Here is a 21261-nt window from a genome sequence, read left to right on the forward strand (position 1 = left end):
GGGGAAGACGATATCTGCTATGAATTCGCATGAGATCAAGTAGCAAGCATAGAAGGAAGGGCCTGTAAATCTGCATATAGATCGTGCATCTGCATATAGATCATGGGTATCCTGAAAACCTGACAGGTGGGGTTTCCACTGCACATATGTGGAACCCATTGGTCTTCAACTTGCTTTTTCGGTATCTAAGTAATCCTTGCACTCAGACTCATGCCTGTTTCTGCAGCAAGTTAAAAATGGCTCCACTGGGGATTGAACCCAGGCCCTTCTGCGTGTAAAGCAGATGTGATACCCACTACACTATGGAACCAACTGACCACTTCTTTTAATCTGTGAGCAACTGTCGAACCCTTGATGCGCGACTAAAGGAGGACTAATTGAACAAGCATCTCAGCTAGAGAAGTGCATTCATTGAAAACAAAATATAAAAATGAAATCAGTGGGGCCAACTTGTTTCTTTTTTATTTATTTATTTATTTATTTATTAAAAATTCTTGTATACCATCGTTCATAATATACATCACAACGGTTTACATGTTACAAAATCATAAAATCAAACTGAAATATCTAAAAGGTACAGTAAAATATGATAAAAAATAAAATTGTTAATCAATTATTAATAAATGAACATAAAACAAAGATAAAAATAATGTTTCTTTAAACCAATTAGTCCTTTTTTTCAAGATAGTCAATATAAGCCTGTTCGAAACAGCCATGCTTTTAGAGCTTTTTTAAAAGCTTTAAACTCTGACTCTAAACTCTTAGGGTCCAAAATGAGCTGAAGGGGACCCGTGAACTAAAGGAATCCTATTTGTTTCATTTCTGTCAAACAGAATGATTTCTATAAGCAATTATAGTCAAAAGACCCATGGAAATCATAGGCATAGCAACAGTTGCAAATGTATGGAGAAAGGTTCATACACTGTGGAGCGGGCAGGCTGCAGAGAAGGGACGGATTGGCATTCCGTCAAGCAATGAGAGTTATGATGTATCGCAGCGGAGCATTTTCCTAGTCTCCTATAATGCCGCAGAGCGGGTTACAGTGATGCTGAGTTTGAAGAATGAGCATGTCACAGCCTTGCTCTGCATTGTTTCTCTAGACATTGTCTGTGTGAAAGCATAGCTCTGAGGTCTCTCTGAATTGTTGGTAAGGATTTTTGCTGTGGCAGCCCATTAACACAAGATGATATCCAGGTCCTGATCCCCATCAAGGAGTCCCTCGCGAAAACACTGTCTCATTGGGAAACATGCCTCCAAAATATCAAACAGCTTCTCACAAGCCTCAACCTGGTACTAAACTCATCCAAAACGGAACTATTACTCATCACAACAGAGAACAGCTTCTCCACCCCCACTCATCCAGCCTTACTAAAAACTACACAAGTGAGAGACCTAGGAGTTCTAATTGACAATCGACTGAACCTGAAAGCTACCATCAACAAAACCACCAAAGACTGCTTTTATAAACTCCAAGTGCTGAAAAGAATAAGACCTCTGTTCCACACTCATGACTTTAGAACGATTCTACAATCAATCATCTTCGCAAAGCTGGACTATTGTAACACCATCTTGCTTGGTCTCCCCTCATCACACACCAAACCACTGCAAATGGTTCAAAATGCCTCTGCCCGTATACTCACTAACACCAGGAGAAGAGACCACATAACCCCTATCCTAATGGGCCTCCACTGGCTACCCATCCACTTCACAATAATCTACAAGGCCATTCTCACCATATACAAAAACATCCATCAACTAGCCCCAATTGACCTTCATTTCCCCCTCCGATTGCACACCTCAACAAGACCGACAAGAGATGCTTACAAAGGATCACTTCAAGTACCCCCAGCCAAAACTACCAGACACATTACGCTAAGAGATCGGGCCTTCTCTACAGCCGGCCCTACCTTATGGAACTCCATCCCCCCAGATCATAGAACGGAACCCAGCCTCTCAACTTTCAAGAAAAGACTCAAGACCTGGCTGTTCATGCAGGCTTTTCCTAACTCCAATATTATTTAACTCATAACAATCAACACACATCACCACCAATATCACTATTAGCTACCTCTTACAATGTAATTATATGTAATTATCTGGTTCTCCTTTTCCTTTTTTCCTTCTTACTCCAAGTTTTTTTTCCCCTGTTACATGTAACTGCTTTTTTCCGCACTATTGTTCAAGTTTAAGCTTATTTTGCACTCCTGTTTCATGTGAACCAGCATGATGGGACTACTGTCTTGAATGTTGGTATATAAAAAACTTAAATAAAATAAATAAATAAATAAAGACAGGAAAACAAACCATGGAGGCAGCATGGCATCACAATATCTCTGCATCATTGTAGATTTGTGTTGCTTTGCTTGCTGTTCTGTTTTTCCTTTTTCGTGATTGAAGCCTTAGCTACACTTCAGATTAGTTATTTATTCTCTGTATGACTGCCAGTGGGCACATTGTGGGCAGTGGGAGCTAGGTAGTACTGGGCATAAGCGAGCAGTGAAGGCAGGCCAGAAAGTGCAGCATAACAGCCTGTATTGTGAAGCCTGTCTGTGACAGAGAAATGGAACAGGTTTCAATAGCAATGCCCCAGGACAGGAGAGAAGCAGCAGTTAAAGTTAGAAAAAGGGGCAGTTCTGAAATAAATGCCCTTGATAGCCAGCCCCTGCAGCTAGTAGAGAATGAGGGCTTGAAAATAGAACTACAAGGATAAAAGTGAAGCAAGATGTTTTGAGGATCCTCCACTAGCACCTGAGGTCTTTCTACAAATGCTAATTTTCTCTCAGAGAGTAACTGCAGGGAAATGACCAACTTTTGCATTCATTCTGCCCTGTCATTCCAGTCCATACTGCCAAGGATATACTGTTGCAGTCCATCACAGGGTACGACCACCTCAGGGACAACAGGACTAGTGCAAGACAGTTATCGTCACTGTCTTCTATTGCACTCAACCCTCCTGGATAGCTGTGCTTGCAAGATCTTTGTAGGATTGCTCCCAAGCTGTTCCTAACAAGGTCCCATAACAATGCAAGCATTCACTGACACCAATACAGCTGATGGCTGAACATCTATAAAATGCTCATCCACTGCTAGAAACATAAAGTGGCTCCATTGGGACTTGAACCCAAGACCTTCTGTGTGTGAAACAGATGTGATAACCTCTACACCATGGAACCATTTCCTTGTCTGATCTCTTCTTTATTACACTTTCAAACACCTATCCAGTTATTTTAGAATACTGTTTGAATAATTCATGGGATAATCGCCTCAGCCACCATTCACATTCTAACATTTTTTACTCTTGGCAAAAAATAGATCTTCCAAGAGCCATCCCATCTACCATGAAAAATGTGTTTTACTAGAGTCACTGCTGAATTCTTTTTACCACACAAGGTGTTGGCTTAGGAGTTTACCTAAAGCTTCCTTATTTCGTCTCCAGTAACCATTCCCACACTTCTTCTGGGGAAGACGATATCTGCTATGAATTCGCATGAGATCAAGTAGCAAGCATAGAAGGAAGGGCCTGTAAATCTGCATATAGATCGTGCATCTGCATATAGATGATGGGTATCCTGAAAACCTGACAGGTGGGGTTTCCACTGCACATATGTGGAACCCATTGGTCTTCAACTTGCTTTTTCGGTATCTAAGTAATCCTTGCACTCAGACTCATGCCTGTTTCTGCAGCAAGTTAAAAATGGCTCCACTGGGGATTGAACCCAGGCCCTTCTGCGTGTAAAGCAGATGTGATACCCACTACACTATGGAACCAACTGACCACTTCTTTTAATCTGTGAGCAACTGTCGAACCCTTGATGCGCGACTAAAGGAGGACTAATTGAACAAGCATCTCAGCTAGAGAAGTGCATTCATTGAAAACAAAATATAAAAATGAAATCAGTGGGGCCAACTTGTTTCATTTTTATTTATTTATTTATTTATTTATTAAAAATTCTTGTATACCATCGTTCATAATATACATCACAACGGTTTACATGTTACAAAATCATAAAATCAAACTGAAATATCTAAAAGGTACAGTAAAATATGATAAAAAATAAAATTGTTAATCAATTATTAATAAATGAACATAAAACAAAGATAAAAATAATGTTTCTTTAAACCAATTAGTCCTTTTTTTCAAGATAGTCAATATAAGCCTGTTCGAAAAGCCATGCTTTTAGAGCTTTTTTAAAAGCTTTAAACTCTGACTCTAAACTCTTAGGGTCCAAAATGAGCTGAAGGGGACCCGTGAACTAAAGGAATCCTATTTGTTTCATTTCTGTCAAACAGAATGATTTCTATAAGCAATTATAGTCAAAAGACCCATGGAAATCATAGGCATAGCAACAGTTGCAAATGTATGGAGAAAGGTTCATACACTGTGGAGCGGGCAGGCTGCAGAGAAGGGACGGATTGGCATTCCGTCAAGCAATGAGAGTTATGATGTATCGCAGCGGAGCATTTTCCTAGTCTCCTATAATGCCGCAGAGCGGGTTACAGTGATGCTGAGTTTGAAGAATGAGCATGTCACAGCCTTGCTCTGCATTGTTTCTCTAGACATTGTCTGTGTGAAAGCATAGCTCTGAGGTCTCTCTGAATTGTTGGTAAGGATTTTTGCTGTGGCAGCCCATTAACACAAGATGATATCCAGGTCCTGATCCCCATCAAGGAGTCCCTCGCGAAAACACTGTCTCATTGGGAAACATGCCTCCAAAATATCAAACAGCTTCTCACAAGCCTCAACCTGGTACTAAACTCATCCAAAACGGAACTATTACTCATCACAACAGAGAACAGCTTCTCCACCCCCACTCATCCAGCCTTACTAAAAACTACACAAGTGAGAGACCTAGGAGTTCTAATTGACAATCGACTGAACCTGAAAGCTACCATCAACAAAACCACCAAAGACTGCTTTTATAAACTCCAAGTGCTGAAAAGAATAAGACCTCTGTTCCACACTCATGACTTTAGAACGATTCTACAATCAATCATCTTCGCAAAGCTGGACTATTGTAACACCATCTTGCTTGGTCTCCCCTCATCACACACCAAACCACTGCAAATGGTTCAAAATGCCTCTGCCCGTATACTCACTAACACCAGGAGAAGAGACCACATAACCCCTATCCTAATGGGCCTCCACTGGCTACCCATCCACTTCACAATAATCTACAAGGCCATTCTCACCATATACAAAAACATCCATCAACTAGCCCCAATTGACCTTCATTTCCCCCTCCGATTGCACACCTCAACAAGACCGACAAGAGATGCTTACAAAGGATCACTTCAAGTACCCCCAGCCAAAACTACCAGACACATTACGCTAAGAGATCGGGCCTTCTCTACAGCCGGCCCTACCTTATGGAACTCCATCCCCCCAGATCATAGAACGGAACCCAGCCTCTCAACTTTCAAGAAAAGACTCAAGACCTGGCTGTTCATGCAGGCTTTTCCTAACTCCAATATTATTTAACTCATAACAATCAACACACATCACCACCAATATCACTATTAGCTACCTCTTACAATGTAATTATATGTAATTATCTGGTTCTCCTTTTCCTTTTTTCCTTCTTACTCCAAGTTTTTTTTCCCCTGTTACATGTAACTGCTTTTTCCGCACTATTGTTCAAGTTTAAGCTTATTTTGCACTCCTGTTTCATGTGAACCAGCATGATGGGACTACTGTCTTGAATGTTGGTATATAAAAAACTTAAATAAAATAAATAAATAAATAAAGACAGGAAAACAAACCATGGAGGCAGCATGGCATCACAATATCTCTGCATCATTGTAGATTTGTGTTGCTTTGCTTGCTGTTCTGTTTTTCCTTTTTCGTGATTGAAGCCTTAGCTACACTTCAGATTAGTTATTTATTCTCTGTATGACTGCCAGTGGGCACATTGTGGGCAGTGGGAGCTAGGTAGTACTGGGCATAAGCGAGCAGTGAAGGCAGGCCAGAAAGTGCAGCATAACAGCCTGTATTGTGAAGCCTGTCTGTGACAGAGAAATGGAACAGGTTTCAATAGCAATGCCCCAGGACAGGAGAGAAGCAGCAGTTAAAGTTAGAAAAAGGGGCAGTTCTGAAATAAATGCCCTTGATAGCCAGCCCCTGCAGCTAGTAGAGAATGAGGGCTTGAAAATAGAACTACAAGGATAAAAGTGAAGCAAGATGTTTTGAGGATCCTCCACTAGCACCTGAGGTCTTTCTACAAATGCTAATTTTCTCTCAGAGAGTAACTGCAGGGAAATGACCAACTTTTGCATTCATTCTGCCCTGTCATTCCAGTCCATACTGCCAAGGATATACTGTTGCAGTCCATCACAGGGTACGACCACCTCAGGGACAACAGGACTAGTGCAAGACAGTTATCGTCACTGTCTTCTATTGCACTCAACCCTCCTGGATAGCTGTGCTTGCAAGATCTTTGTAGGATTGCTCCCAAGCTGTTCCTAACAAGGTCCCATAACAATGCAAGCATTCACTGACACCAATACAGCTGATGGCTGAACATCTATAAAATGCTCATCCACTGCTAGAAACATAAAGTGGCTCCATTGGGACTTGAACCCAAGACCTTCTGTGTGTGAAACAGATGTGATAACCTCTACACCATGGAACCATTTCCTTGTCTGATCTCTTCTTTATTACACTTTCAAACACCTATCCAGTTATTTTAGAATACTGTTTGAATAATTCATGGGATAATCGCCTCAGCCACCATTCACATTCTAACATTTTTTACTCTTGGCAAAAAATAGATCTTCCAAGAGCCATCCCATCTACCATGAAAAATGTGTTTTACTAGAGTCACTGCTGAATTCTTTTTACCACACAAGGTGTTGGCTTAGGAGTTTACCTAAAGCTTCCTTATTTCGTCTCCAGTAACCATTCCCACACTTCTTCTGGGGAAGACGATATCTGCTATGAATTCGCATGAGATCAAGTAGCAAGCATAGAAGGAAGGGCCTGTAAATCTGCATATAGATCGTGCATCTGCATATAGATCATGGGTATCCTGAAAACCTGACAGGTGGGGTTTCCACTGCACATATGTGGAACCCATTGGTCTTCAACTTGCTTTTTCGGTATCTAAGTAATCCTTGCACTCAGACTCATGCCTGTTTCTGCAGCAAGTTAAAAATGGCTCCACTGGGGATTGAACCCAGGCCCTTCTGCGTGTAAAGCAGATGTGATACCCACTACACTATGGAACCAACTGACCACTTCTTTTAATCTGTGAGCAACTGTCGAACCCTTGATGCGCGACTAAAGGAGGACTAATTGAACAAGCATCTCAGCTAGAGAAGTGCATTCATTGAAAACAAAATATAAAAATGAAATCAGTGGGGCCAACTTGTTTCTTTTTATTTATTTATTTATTTATTTATTAAAAATTCTTGTATACCATCGTTCATAATATACATCACAACGGTTTACATGTTACAAAATCATAAAATCAAACTGAAATATCTAAAAGGTACAGTAAAATATGATAAAAAATAAAATTGTTAATCAATTATTAATAAATGAACATAAAACAAAGATAAAAATAATGTTTCTTTAAACCAATTAGTCCTTTTTTTCAAGATAGTCAATATAAGCCTGTTCGAAAAGCCATGCTTTTAGAGCTTTTTTAAAAGCTTTAAACTCTGACTCTAAACTCTTAGGGTCCAAAATGAGCTGAAGGGGACCCGTGAACTAAAGGAATCCTATTTGTTTCATTTCTGTCAAACAGAATGATTTCTATAAGCAATTATAGTCAAAAGACCCATGGAAATCATAGGCATAGCAACAGTTGCAAATGTATGGAGAAAGGTTCATACACTGTGGAGCGGGCAGGCTGCAGAGAAGGGACGGATTGGCATTCCGTCAAGCAATGAGAGTTATGATGTATCGCAGCGGAGCATTTTCCTAGTCTCCTATAATGCCGCAGAGCGGGTTACAGTGATGCTGAGTTTGAAGAATGAGCATGTCACAGCCTTGCTCTGCATTGTTTCTCTAGACATTGTCTGTGTGAAAGCATAGCTCTGAGGTCTCTCTGAATTGTTGGTAAGGATTTTTGCTGTGGCAGCCCATTAACACAAGATGATATCCAGGTCCTGATCCCCATCAAGGAGTCCCTCGCGAAAACACTGTCTCATTGGGAAACATGCCTCCAAAATATCAAACAGCTTCTCACAAGCCTCAACCTGGTACTAAACTCATCCAAAACGGAACTATTACTCATCACAACAGAGAACAGCTTCTCCACCCCCACTCATCCAGCCTTACTAAAAACTACACAAGTGAGAGACCTAGGAGTTCTAATTGACAATCGACTGAACCTGAAAGCTACCATCAACAAAACCACCAAAGACTGCTTTTATAAACTCCAAGTGCTGAAAGAATAAGACCTCTGTTCCACACTCATGACTTTAGAACGATTCTACAATCAATCATCTTCGCAAAGCTGGACTATTGTAACACCATCTTGCTTGGTCTCCCCTCATCACACACCAAACCACTGCAAATGGTTCAAAATGCCTCTGCCCGTATACTCACTAACACCAGGAGAAGAGACCACATAACCCCTATCCTAATGGGCCTCCACTGGCTACCCATCCACTTCACAATAATCTACAAGGCCATTCTCACCATATACAAAAACATCCATCAACTAGCCCCAATTGACCTTCATTTCCCCCTCCGATTGCACACCTCAACAAGACCGACAAGAGATGCTTACAAAGGATCACTTCAAGTACCCCCAGCCAAAACTACCAGACACATTACGCTAAGAGATCGGGCCTTCTCTACAGCCGGCCCTACCTTATGGAACTCCATCCCCCCAGATCATAGAACGGAACCCAGCCTCTCAACTTTCAAGAAAAGACTCAAGACCTGGCTGTTCATGCAGGCTTTTCCTAACTCCAATATTATTTAACTCATAACAATCAACACACATCACCACCAATATCACTATTAGCTACCTCTTACAATGTAATTATATGTAATTATCTGGTTCTCCTTTTCCTTTTTTCCTTCTTACTCCAAGTTTTTTTTCCCCTGTTACATGTAACTGCTTTTTCCGCACTATTGTTCAAGTTTAAGCTTATTTTGCACTCCTGTTTCATGTGAACCAGCATGATGGGACTACTGTCTTGAATGTTGGTATATAAAAAACTTAAATAAAATAAATAAATAAATAAAGACAGGAAAACAAACCATGGAGGCAGCATGGCATCACAATATCTCTGCATCATTGTAGATTTGTGTTGCTTTGCTTGCTGTTCTGTTTTTCCTTTTTCGTGATTGAAGCCTTAGCTACACTTCAGATTAGTTATTTATTCTCTGTATGACTGCCAGTGGGCACATTGTGGGCAGTGGGAGCTAGGTAGTACTGGGCATAAGCGAGCAGTGAAGGCAGGCCAGAAAGTGCAGCATAACAGCCTGTATTGTGAAGCCTGTCTGTGACAGAGAAATGGAACAGGTTTCAATAGCAATGCCCCAGGACAGGAGAGAAGCAGCAGTTAAAGTTAGAAAAAGGGGCAGTTCTGAAATAAATGCCCTTGATAGCCAGCCCCTGCAGCTAGTAGAGAATGAGGGCTTGAAAATAGAACTACAAGGATAAAAGTGAAGCAAGATGTTTTGAGGATCCTCCACTAGCACCTGAGGTCTTTCTACAAATGCTAATTTTCTCTCAGAGAGTAACTGCAGGGAAATGACCAACTTTTGCATTCATTCTGCCCTGTCATTCCAGTCCATACTGCCAAGGATATACTGTTGCAGTCCATCACAGGGTACGACCACCTCAGGGACAACAGGACTAGTGCAAGACAGTTATGGTCACTGTCTTCTATTGCACTCAACCCTCCTGGATAGCTGTGCTTGCAAGATCTTTGTAGGATTGCTCCCAAGCTGTTCCTAACAAGGTCCCATAACAATGCAAGCATTCACTGACACCAATACAGCTGATGGCTGAACATCTATAAAATGCTCATCCACTGCTAGAAACATAAAGTTGCTCCATTGGGACTTGAACCCAAGACCTTCTGTGTGTGAAACAGATGTGATAACCTCTACACCATGGAACCATTTCCTTGTCTGATCTCTTCTTTATTACACTTTCAAACACCTATCCAGTTATTTTAGAATACTGTTTGAATAATTCATGGGATAATCGCCTCAGCCACCATTCACATTCTAACATTTTTTACTCTTGGCAAAAAATAGATCTTCCAAGAGCCATCCCATCTACCATGAAAAATGTGTTTTACTAGAGTCACTGCTGAATTCTTTTTACCACACAAGGTGTTGGCTTAGGAGTTTACCTAAAGCTTCCTTATTTCGTCTCCAGTAACCATTCCCACACTTCTTCTGGGGAAGACGATATCTGCTATGAATTCGCATGAGATCAAGTAGCAAGCATAGAAGGAAGGGCCTGTAAATCTGCATATAGATCGTGCATCTGCATATAGATCATGGGTATCCTGAAAACCTGACAGGTGGGGTTTCCACTGCACATATGTGGAACCCATTGGTCTTCAACTTGCTTTTTCGGTATCTAAGTAATCCTTGCACTCAGACTCATGCCTGTTTCTGCAGCAAGTTAAAAATGGCTCCACTGGGGATTGAACCCAGGCCCTTCTGCGTGTAAAGCAGATGTGATACCCACTACACTATGGAACCAACTGACCACTTCTTTTAATCTGTGAGCAACTGTCGAACCCTTGATGTGCGACTAAAGGAGGACTAATTGAACAAGCATCTCAGCTAGAGAAGTGCATTCATTGAAAACAAAATATAAAAATGAAATCAGTGGGGCCAACTTGTTTCTTTTTTATTTATTTATTTATTTCATTTATTAAAAATTCTTGTATACCATCGTTCATAATATACATCACAACGGTTTACATGTTACAAAATCATAAAATCAAACTGAAATATCTAAAAGGTACAGTAAAATATGATAAAAAATAAAATTGTTAATCAATTATTAATAAATGAACATAAAACAAAGATAAAAATAATGTTTCTTTAAACCAATGAGTCCTTTTTTTCAAGATAGGCAATATAAGCCTGTTCGAACAGCCATGCTTTTAGAGCTTTTTTAAAAGCTTTAAACTCTGACTCTAAACTCTTAGGGTCCAAAATGAGCTGAAGGGGACCCGTGAACTAAAGGAATCCTATTTGTTTCATTTCTGTCAAACAGAATGATTTCTATAAGCAATTATAGTCAAAAGACCCATGGAAATCATAGGCATAGCAACAGTTGCAAATGTATGGAGAAAGGTTCATACACTGTGGAGCGGGCAGGTTGCAGAGAAGGGACGGATTGGCATTCCGTCAAGCAATGAGAGTTATGATGTATCGCAGCGGAGCATTTTCCTAGTCTCCTATAATGCCGCAGAGCGGGTTACAGTGATGCTGAGTTTGAAGAATGAGCATGTCACAGCCTTGCTCTGCATTGTTTCTCTAGACATTGTCTGTGTGAAAGCATAGCTCTGAGGTCTCTCTGAATTGTTGGTAAGGATTTTTGCTGTGGCAGCCCATTAACACAAGATGATATCCAGGTCCTGATCCCCATCAAGGAGTCCCTCGCGAAAACACTGTCTCATTGGGAAACATGCCTCCAAAATATCAAACAGCTTCTCACAAGCCTAAGCCTGGTACTAAACTCATCCAAAACGGAACTATTACTCATCACAACAGAGAACAGCTTCTCCACCCCCACTCATCCAGCCTTACTAAAAACTACACAAGTGAGAGACCTAGGAGTTCTAATTGACAATCGACTGAACCTGAAAGCTACCATCAACAAAACCACCAAAGACTGCTTTTATAAACTCCAAGTGCTGAAAAGAATAAGACCTCTGTTCCACACTCATGACTTTAGAACGATTCTACAATCAATCATCTTCGCAAAGCTGGACTATTGTAACACCATCTTGCTTGGTCTCCCCTCATCACACACCAAACCACTGCAAATGGTTCAAAATGCCTCTGCCCGTATACTCACTAACACCAGGAGAAGAGACCACATAACCCCTATCCTAATGGGCCTCCACTGGCTACCCATCCACTTCACAATAATCTACAAGGCCATTCTCACCATATACAAAAACATCCATCAACTAGCCCCAATTGACCTTCATTTCCCCCTCCGATTGCACACCTCAACAAGACCGACAAGAGATGCTTACAAAGGATCACATCAAGTACCCCCAGCCAAAACTACCAGACACATTACGCTAAGAGATCGGGCCTTCTCTTTTTTTTTTTTTTTTTTTTAATTCTTTATTTATACATTTTCAAAATAATATAAAACATATTATTTATACAGCAATTTCATGGTAGGGTTAAGTGCCCTATATCTAATTATACATAAAATTTAATTCAAAGAAAAAAAAAAGAAATATTTCACAAAGCCCTTATCCATTTTTAACAATCACCTTGGAGGGGGTTAGTCATTACTTGATTAGGGATATAAACAAGATTAATTTAAAGAGAAAAACAAAAATACTAGGTTACTGTGCACATTATTTCAATTGGATACCGGGGATGATGTTGACACTCTGGTACCTTCAAGAAAATTCTTTAATTGATCTGGATCAAAAAATATAAAGAGATCATCTTGTCTCTTTATTATGCATTTGCATGGAAACTTAAGCACAAATATATATCCAAGTGATATAACCTCCTGTCTGTAAGACAAGAAGGCTTTCCTTCTCAACTGAGTTGAAATAGCCAAATCAGGAAAAATTTTTACTGTTTTTTCTAGAAATACAACAGGAAATTTACTAAAATACCTTTTCATAATTAAGTTAACATCTATGACGGAGTACAGGGAGACTAACAATGTTCCCCAACTAATTACATTCGCTGATGAATCTTCCAAAAAATTCGAAAGATTACCTTGAAACAATTCTGCTCTTTCAGTGTTACGTGGTTGGGGAAGAAAAAAGCATGTGTTTATGGTTGGTGAGTGATCCAAAGAAAAGCTTAATTTTTCCACAAGAAATTTTTTGAAAGTAATAATTGGATCCTCACCAAGCATCCTTGGGAAATTTAGAAATCTTAGATTACAACGTTTATGGTTGTTCTCCAACATTTCCATTCTTCTAGACATAGAATCTTTATCCTTGATTATTGCTACTTTAAAGTCCATATTTTTCTGCTCCTGAACTTCCAAATGCTTAATTTTTTCATTCATATCCTTTATTTGCTTTTGTGTCATAGTAAATTCCTGTTGTTTTTGTCCCGAAATCAAATTCACTTTCTTCTCAAGACACTTTAAATTTACCGTCAAGCCAGCCATCATGTCCCATAATGTATCCAAAGTCACTAACACAGGTCGAGTAGGGATTTCTATCCTCTCTGATGATTGTGGAGAATGTTCTTCCACTGGAGTTGCTTCCTGAAGACCTCCCTCAGTAACCAGGGAGGTAGCCAGAGCAACTTCAATACCATGAGACTGATCGGGCCTTCTCTACAGCCGGCCCTACCTTATGGAACTCCATCCCCCCAGATCATAGAACGGAACCCAGCCTCTCAACTTTCAAGAAAAGACTCAAGACCTGGCTGTTCATGCAGGCTTTTCCTAACTCCAATATTATTTAACTCATAACAATCAACACACATCACCACCAATATCACTATTAGCTACCTCTTACAATGTAATTATATGTAATTATCTGGTTCTCCTTTTCCTTTTTTCCTTCTTACTCCAAGTTTTTTTTCCCCTGTTACATGTAACTGCTTTTTCCGCACTATTGTTCAAGTTTAAGCTTATTTTGCACTCCTGTTTCATGTGAACCAGCATGATGGGACTACTGTCTTGAATGTTGGTATATAAAAAACTTAAATAAAATAAATAAATAAATAAAGACAGGAAAACAAACCATGGAGGCAGCATGGCATCACAATATCTCTGCATCATTGTAGATTTGTGTTGCTTTGCTTGCTGTTCTGTTTTTCCTTTTTCGTGATTGAAGCCTTAGCTACACTTCAGATTAGTTATTTATTCTCTGTATGACTGCCAGTGGGCACATTGTGGGCAGTGGGAGCTAGGTAGTACTGGGCATAAGCGAGCAGTGAAGGCAGGCCAGAAAGTGCAGCATAACAGCCTGTATTGTGAAGCCTGTCTGTGACAGAGAAATGGAACAGGTTTCAATAGCAATGCCCCAGGACAGGAGAGAAGCAGCAGTTAAAGTTAGAAAAAGGGGCAGTTCTGAAATAAATGCCCTTGATAGCCAGCCCCTGCAGCTAGTAGAGAATGAGGGCTTGAAAATAGAACTACAAGGATAAAAGTGAAGCAAGATGTTTTGAGGATCCTCCACTAGCACCTGAGGTCTTTCTACAAATGCTAATTTTCTCTCAGAGAGTAACTGCAGGGAAATGACCAACTTTTGCATTCATTCTGCCCTGTCATTCCAGTCCATACTGCCAAGGATATACTGTTGCAGTCCATTACAGGGTACGACCACCTCAGGGACAACAGGACTAGTGCAAGACAGTTATCGTCACTGTCTTCTATTGCACTCAACCCTCCTGGATAGCTGTGCTTGCAAGATCTTTGTAGGATTGCTCCCAAGCTGTTCCTAACAAGGTCCCATAACAATGCAAGCATTCACTGACACCAATACAGCTGATGGCTGAACATCTATAAAATGCTCATCCACTGCTAGAAACATAAAGTGGCTCCATTGGGACTTGAACCCAAGACCTTCTGTGTGTGAAACAGATGTGATAACCTCTACACCATGGAACCATTTCCTTGTCTGATCTCTTCTTTATTACACTTTCAAACACCTATCCAGTTATTTTAGAATACTGTTTGAATAATTCATGGGATAATCGCCTCAGCCACCATTCACATTCTAACATTTTTTACTCTTGGCAAAAAATAGATCTTCCAAGAGCCATCCCATCTACCATGAAAAATGTGTTTTACTAGAGTCACTGCTGAATTCTTTTTACCACACAAGGTGTTGGCTTAGGAGTTTACCTAAAGCTTCCTTATTTCGTCTCCAGTAACCATTCCCACACTTCTTCTGGGGAAGACGATATCTGCTATGAATTCGCATGAGATCAAGTAGCAAGCATAGAAGGAAGGGCCTGTAAATCTGCATATAGATCGTGCATCTGCATATAGATCATGGGTATCTTGAAAACCTGACAGGTGGGGTTTCCACTGCACATATGTGGAACCCATTGGTCTTCAACTTGCTTTTTCGGTATCTAAGTAATCCTTGCACTCAGACTCATGCCTGTTTCTGCAGCAAGTTAAAAATGGCTCCACTGGGGATTGAACCCAGGCCCTTCTGCGTGTAAAGCAGATGTGATACCCACTACACTATGAAACCAACTGACCACTTCTTTTAATCTGTGAGCAACTGTCGAACCCTTGATGCGCGACTAAAGGAGGACTAATTGAACAAGCATCTCAGCTAGAGAAGTGCATTCATTGAAAACAAAATATAAAAATGAAATCAGTGGGGCCAACTTGTTTCTTTTTTATTTATTTATTTTATTTATTAAAAATTCTTTCATAATATACATCACAACGGTTTACATGTTACAAAATCATAAAATCAAACTGAAATATCTAAAAGGTACAGTAAAATATGATAAAAAATAAAATTATTAATCAATTATTAATAAATGAACATAAAACAAAGATAAAAATAATGTTTCTTTAAACCAATTAGTCCTTTTTTTCAAGATAGTCAATATAAGCCTGTTTGAAAAGCCATGCTTTTAGAGCTTTTTTAAAAGCTTTAAACTCTGACTCTAAACTCTTAGGGTCCAAAATGAGCTGAAGGGGACCCGTGAACTAAAGGAATGCTACTTGTTTCATTTCTGTCAAACAGAATAATTTCTATAAGCAATTATAGTCAAAAAACCCAAGGAAATCAAAGGCATAGCAACAGTTGCAAATGTATGGAGAAAGGTTCATACACTGTGGAGCGGGCAGGTTGCAGAGAAGGGACGGATTGGCATACCGTCAAGCAATGAGAGTTATGATGTATTGCAGCGGAGCATTCTCCTAGTCTCCTATAATGTCGCAGAGCGGGTTTCAGTGATGCTGAGCTCGAAGAATGAGCATGTCACAGCCTTGCTCTGCATTGTTTCTCTAGACATTGTCTGTGTGAAAGCATAGCTCTGAGCTCTCTCCGAGTTCTTGGTAAGGATTTTTGCTGTGGCAGCCCATTAACACAAGACCTTAAGCACCGTCCTTAATTTTTAACTTGCACACTCTATGGTAAAATTTTTTACCGGCCTATCTTCTTTCCAGCTTGTTACAAGCTTCCAAGTTCTCTCCCCCTTGTTGATTGTAACTTTGACTTATTCCTACTTATTGTTATCTTTCGTTTACGTGAATCTGTTACTCTAGTTTTTTCCCTTTGTTAAATTGTAAACCGATCTGATATGGTAAATTTACTATGAAGGTCGGTATAAAAAAACTGTTAAATAAAATAAATAAATAAACAAGACAGGAAAACAAACCATGGAGGCAGCATGGCATCACAATATCTCTGCATCATTGTAGATTTGTGTTGCTTCGCTTGCTGTTCTGTTTATCCTTTTTCGTGATTGAAGCATTAGCTACACTTCAGATTAGTTATTTATTCTCTGTATGACTGCCAGTGGGCACAGTGTGGGCAGTGGGAGCTAGGTAGTACTTGGCATAAGCGAGCAGTGAAGGCAGGCCAGAAAGTGCAGCATAACAGCCTGTATTGTGAAGCCTGTCTGTGACAGAGAAATAGTGCACACAGAGCAGACAGGATGACACTCACTGTTTGCCTGGCAGAAGGCAAAGTGTGTGCAGTGGGCATTAGGCAGTGGGCATTATAATACCACAGAAAAATGTTAAATCCTTGTTGTAATCTTAACATCCCCGGTGACATATATACAATGATGTGAGGGAGAGGGAAAGGCAGAGCAGATGAAGTAAATTTAAATGTGTCCAAAATTGTGCACTTTTGCACTGGCACCGGCAGGTAAAAACCTGCATGGAGCAGCAGTTACTATTCTTACCAGAATGCATAGAGGTAACCTGCATGGAGCGGCAGTTACTACCCTTACCAGAATGCATAGAGGTAACCTGCATGGAGCAGCAGTTACTATTCTTACCAGAATGCATAGTGGTAACCTGCATGGAGCGGCAGTTACAACCCTTACCAGAATGCATAGAGGTAACCTGCATGGAGCGGCAGTTACTACCCTTACCAGAATGCATAGAGGTAACCTGCATGGAGCAGCAGTTACTATCCTTAGCAGAATGCATAGAGGTAACCTGCATGGAGCGGCAGTTACTATCCTTACCAGAATGCTAAGAGTTAACCTGCATGGAGCGGCAGTCACTATTCTTACCAGAATGCGTAGAGGTAACCTGCATGGAGCGGCAGTTACTACCCTTACCAGAATGCATAGAGGTAACCTGCATGGAGCGGCAGTTACTATCCTTACCAGAATGCCTAGAGGTAACCTGCATGGAGCGGCAGTTACTATTCTTACCAGAATGCATAGAGGTAACCTGCATGGAGCGGCAGTTACTACCCTTACCAGAATGCATAGAGGTAACCTGCATGGAGCGGCAGTTACTACCCTTACCAGAATGCATAGAGGTAACCTGCATGGAGCTGCAGTTACTACCCTTACCGGAATGCATAGAGGTAACCTGCATGGAGCGGAAGTTACTACTCTTACCAGAAAGTATAGCGGTAACCTGCATGGAGCGGCAGTTACTACCCTTACCGGAATGCATAGAGGTAACCTGCATGGAGCGGCAGTTACTACCCTTACCGGAATGCATAGAGGTAACCTGCATGGAGCGGCAGTTACTACCCTTACCGGAATGCATAGAGGTAACCTGCATGGAGCGGCAGTTACTACCCTTACCGGAATGCATAGAGGGAACCTGCATGGAGCGGCAGTTACTACCCTTACCGGAATGCATAGAGGTAACCTGCATGGAGCGGCAGTTACTACCCTTACCGGAATGCATAGAGGTAACCTGCATGGAGCGGAAGTTACTGCTCTTACCAGAAAGTATAGCGGTAACCTGCATGGAACGGCAGTTACTACCCTTACCGGAATGCATAGAGGTAACCTGCATGGAGCGGCAGTTACTACCCTTACCAGAATGCATAGAGGTAACCTGCATGGAGCGGCAGTTACTACCCTTACCGGAATGCATAGAGGTAACCTGCATGGAGCGGCAGTTACTACCCTTACCAGAATGCATAGAGGTAACCTGCATGGAGCGGCAGTTACTACCCTTACCCGAATGCATAGTGGTAACCTGCATGGAGCGGCAGTTACTACCCTTACCCGAATGCATAGAGGTAACCTGCATGGAGCGGCAGTTACTACCCTTACCAGAATGCATAGAGGTAACCTGCATGGAGTTGCAGTTACTACCCTTACCAGAATGCATAGAGGTAACCTGCATGGAGTTGCAGTTACTACCCTTACCAGAATGCATAGAGGTAACCTGCATGGAGCGGCAGTTACTACCCTTACCGGAATGCATAGAGGTTACCTGCATGGAGCGGCAGTTACTACCCTTACCGGAATGCATAGAGGTAACCTGCATAATCCAACCAACAAGAGACAACAGAAAACCTTGGTTCACCCCGGAACTCAAAGCACTAAAATAAATACTACGAAACAAAGAACAAAGCTGGAGAAACAACCCTTCACATACATCCAGACTGGACTACAAAGCCACCCTTAACACCTACAGAAAAGCCATCCACAAAACAAAAAAAGGACTTCTATGCAAAAAGAATTCATAATTTCATCTTCGACTCGAAAGCTTTATTCTCTTATGTTTCATCTCTCACCAAACCAACGCCCCCATCCATTCCAGACCAACTAGCGCTCAGCAAGGCCAACGAATTAGCCACCTACTTTAAGACAAAAATCTCAAACCTTACCCGCTCCCTTACAACCCATCAAACTCCTCCAACACCTCAGAGCACATACCAACCCACTCTTAATGCTAAACTAGAGTCATTTGAGACCACATCCGCCATGGAGATTGAAAATTTACTTAAGAAAATTAAACCATCTGCACATCCTTCTGACCCACTCCCTACTAATTTGCTCACCGCCATCCCTAACACCGTCGCAAAACCTATTGCAGAAATCATTAATACCTCCTTAACCATGGGCACAGTTCCTAATCAGCTAAAACTTGCTATCCTCAAACCCCCTACTGAAAAAACCAACTGCTTCACCCACTGACCCAGTCAACTTCAGACCCATTGCAAACCTGCCCATGATCTCCAAACTGATGGAAAAAGTTGTAAATAAACAACTTTCCGAATATCTCGAGGAGCACAACATTCTCACCCCTGCACAATACGGTTTTCGGAAATCACTAAGCACAGAGTCCCTTTTGCTTTCTCTCACAGATAAATTATTTTTGAACCTGGAGAAAAAACAGTCATTCTTGCTGGTCCTGTTAGATCTGTCTTCAGCGTTCGACACGGTAAATCACTCACAACTCCTAAACCAACTATCAAACATAGAAATCAAAGGCACAGCTCTCAATTGGTTTAAATCATTCCTATCAAATAGATTTTACAAGGTCAGAATAAACAACAAAGAATCTGACCCCATCCTATCAGACCAAGGCGTACCACAAGGTTCATCGCTCTCTCCCACCCTGTTTAACATTTACCTCCTCCCCCTCTGCCATCTGCTATCACAACTCAAGCTCACGCATTACCTCTATGCAGACGACATCCAGATCCTCATCCCCATCACAGAATCAATTCAAAAAACCTTCGCCTACTGGGATAATTGTCTCCAACCAATTAAACAACTACTCTCCAGCCTGAACCTGATTCTAAACTCCAGCAAAACAGAGCTGCTACTGATTTCACACAACCCGAACACCCACCCAATTAGCCTCGCACAACCCACACCTTTAAACATGGAGCTCTCTGCAGACGTCAGGAATCTAGGAGCATGGCTTGACAACCAACTTAACCTAAAAAAATTCATAAACACAACCACCAGGGATTGCTTCTTTAAACTTCAGGTCCTAAAGAAACTAAAGCCTCTCCTTCACTTCAATGACTTTCGCCTCGTTCTACAATCCATTATTTTTTCGAAACTTGATTACTGCAACTCAATCTTACTTGGCCTCCCCGCCAACAGCATCAAACCTCTACAGATGGTACAAAACACCGCAGCCAGAATCCTAACTAACAGTAATAGAAGAGACCATATTACCCCCATCTTGAGCAACCTCCACTGGCTACCCATCAAACAGAGAATCCTATATAAAACCTTAACTATTATTCATAAAGCAATTCATAACATCGCACCTATATCTCTACAAACTCAACTTCATCTACACTTACCTTCCAGACCCATCAGAAGCGCCTACAAAGGCACATTAGTCGCAGCTCCAACCAAATCAACTCTAAGAAAAAGAGCACTCTCAACTGCGGGACCACACCAATGGAATGCGCTCCCACCAGACCTACGACTCGAACCTAGTCTACCAGAGTTCAAAAAACGGTTAAAAACCTGGCTCTTCAGTCAAGCCTTTCAATTCCCAGAGGGTAAATAGGCACCTCATCATGACTTTCAGATCCAACCATTGCAGGATGTCACTAACACCTTACACTTAATTACATATATGTACTTGCTTATTCGTTATGTTTATTTAACAGTCATTATTTACATACTATATAACAGTTCATTTGCAGATTATCTTCACTACTAAAGTTCCTTGTAAAAAGTTGTACACACACATTCTATTCCAAAACACAAATAATGTTAATTGCTATTTGCTAAATGTTATTTTTACCTTCAATGTTCCTTGTAATAATGTTTAATGGTTGATTGTTATTGTTCAATGTTCTATGTAAAAAACCCCGGTCTAACCTCCCAGACCAGGGCAACCTTTTCGTTACTTGTATACCGGATTGATTTGTATTGCATACAGGAATTCCGGTATATAAAAATTAAAAATAAATAATAAATAAATGGAGCGACAGTTACTATCCTTACCAGAATGCTAAGAGGTAACCTGCATGGAGCGGCAGTCACTATTCTTACAAGAATGCATAGGGGTAACCTCATGGAGCAGCAGTTACTACCCTTAGCAGAATGCATAGAGGTAACCTGCATGGAGTTGCAGTTACTACCCTTAGCAGAATGCATAGAGGTAACCTGCATGGAGCGGCAGTTACTACCCTTACCAGAATGCATAGAGGTAACCTGCATGGAGCGGCAGTTACTACCCT

At 41.0% G+C, this 21261-nt stretch overlaps 8 non-coding genes across 8 annotated transcripts; all 8 read right to left on the reverse strand.

Moving 5' to 3' along the window:
* Nucleotides 1–237: 237 nt before the first annotated feature.
* Nucleotides 238–310, reverse strand: TRNAV-UAC. The gene has a single exon. It is a non-coding gene; the product is annotated as a tRNA-Val (tRNA).
* A 2790-nt stretch (nt 311–3100) lies between these two features.
* Nucleotides 3101–3173, reverse strand: TRNAV-CAC. Its single transcript has one exon. It is a non-coding gene; the product is annotated as a tRNA-Val (tRNA).
* Nucleotides 3174–3695: 522 nt separating this feature from the next.
* Nucleotides 3696–3768, reverse strand: TRNAV-UAC. The gene has a single exon. It is a non-coding gene; the product is annotated as a tRNA-Val (tRNA).
* Nucleotides 3769–6556: 2788 nt separating this feature from the next.
* Nucleotides 6557–6629, reverse strand: TRNAV-CAC. The gene has a single exon. It is a non-coding gene; the product is annotated as a tRNA-Val (tRNA).
* Nucleotides 6630–7151: 522 nt separating this feature from the next.
* Nucleotides 7152–7224, reverse strand: TRNAV-UAC. Its single transcript has one exon. It is a non-coding gene; the product is annotated as a tRNA-Val (tRNA).
* Nucleotides 7225–10605: 3381 nt separating this feature from the next.
* TRNAV-UAC lies at nt 10606–10678 on the reverse strand. Its single transcript has one exon. It is a non-coding gene; the product is annotated as a tRNA-Val (tRNA).
* Nucleotides 10679–14686: 4008 nt separating this feature from the next.
* On the reverse strand, nt 14687–14759 carry TRNAV-CAC. The gene has a single exon. It is a non-coding gene; the product is annotated as a tRNA-Val (tRNA).
* A 522-nt stretch (nt 14760–15281) lies between these two features.
* On the reverse strand, nt 15282–15354 carry TRNAV-UAC. The gene has a single exon. It is a non-coding gene; the product is annotated as a tRNA-Val (tRNA).
* Nucleotides 15355–21261: the final 5907 nt, after the last annotated feature.

This window comes from Rhinatrema bivittatum, chromosome 2 (genome assembly GCF_901001135.1).
Source record: "Rhinatrema bivittatum chromosome 2, aRhiBiv1.1, whole genome shotgun sequence".
Taxonomy (NCBI): Eukaryota; Metazoa; Chordata; class Amphibia; order Gymnophiona; family Rhinatrematidae; genus Rhinatrema; species Rhinatrema bivittatum.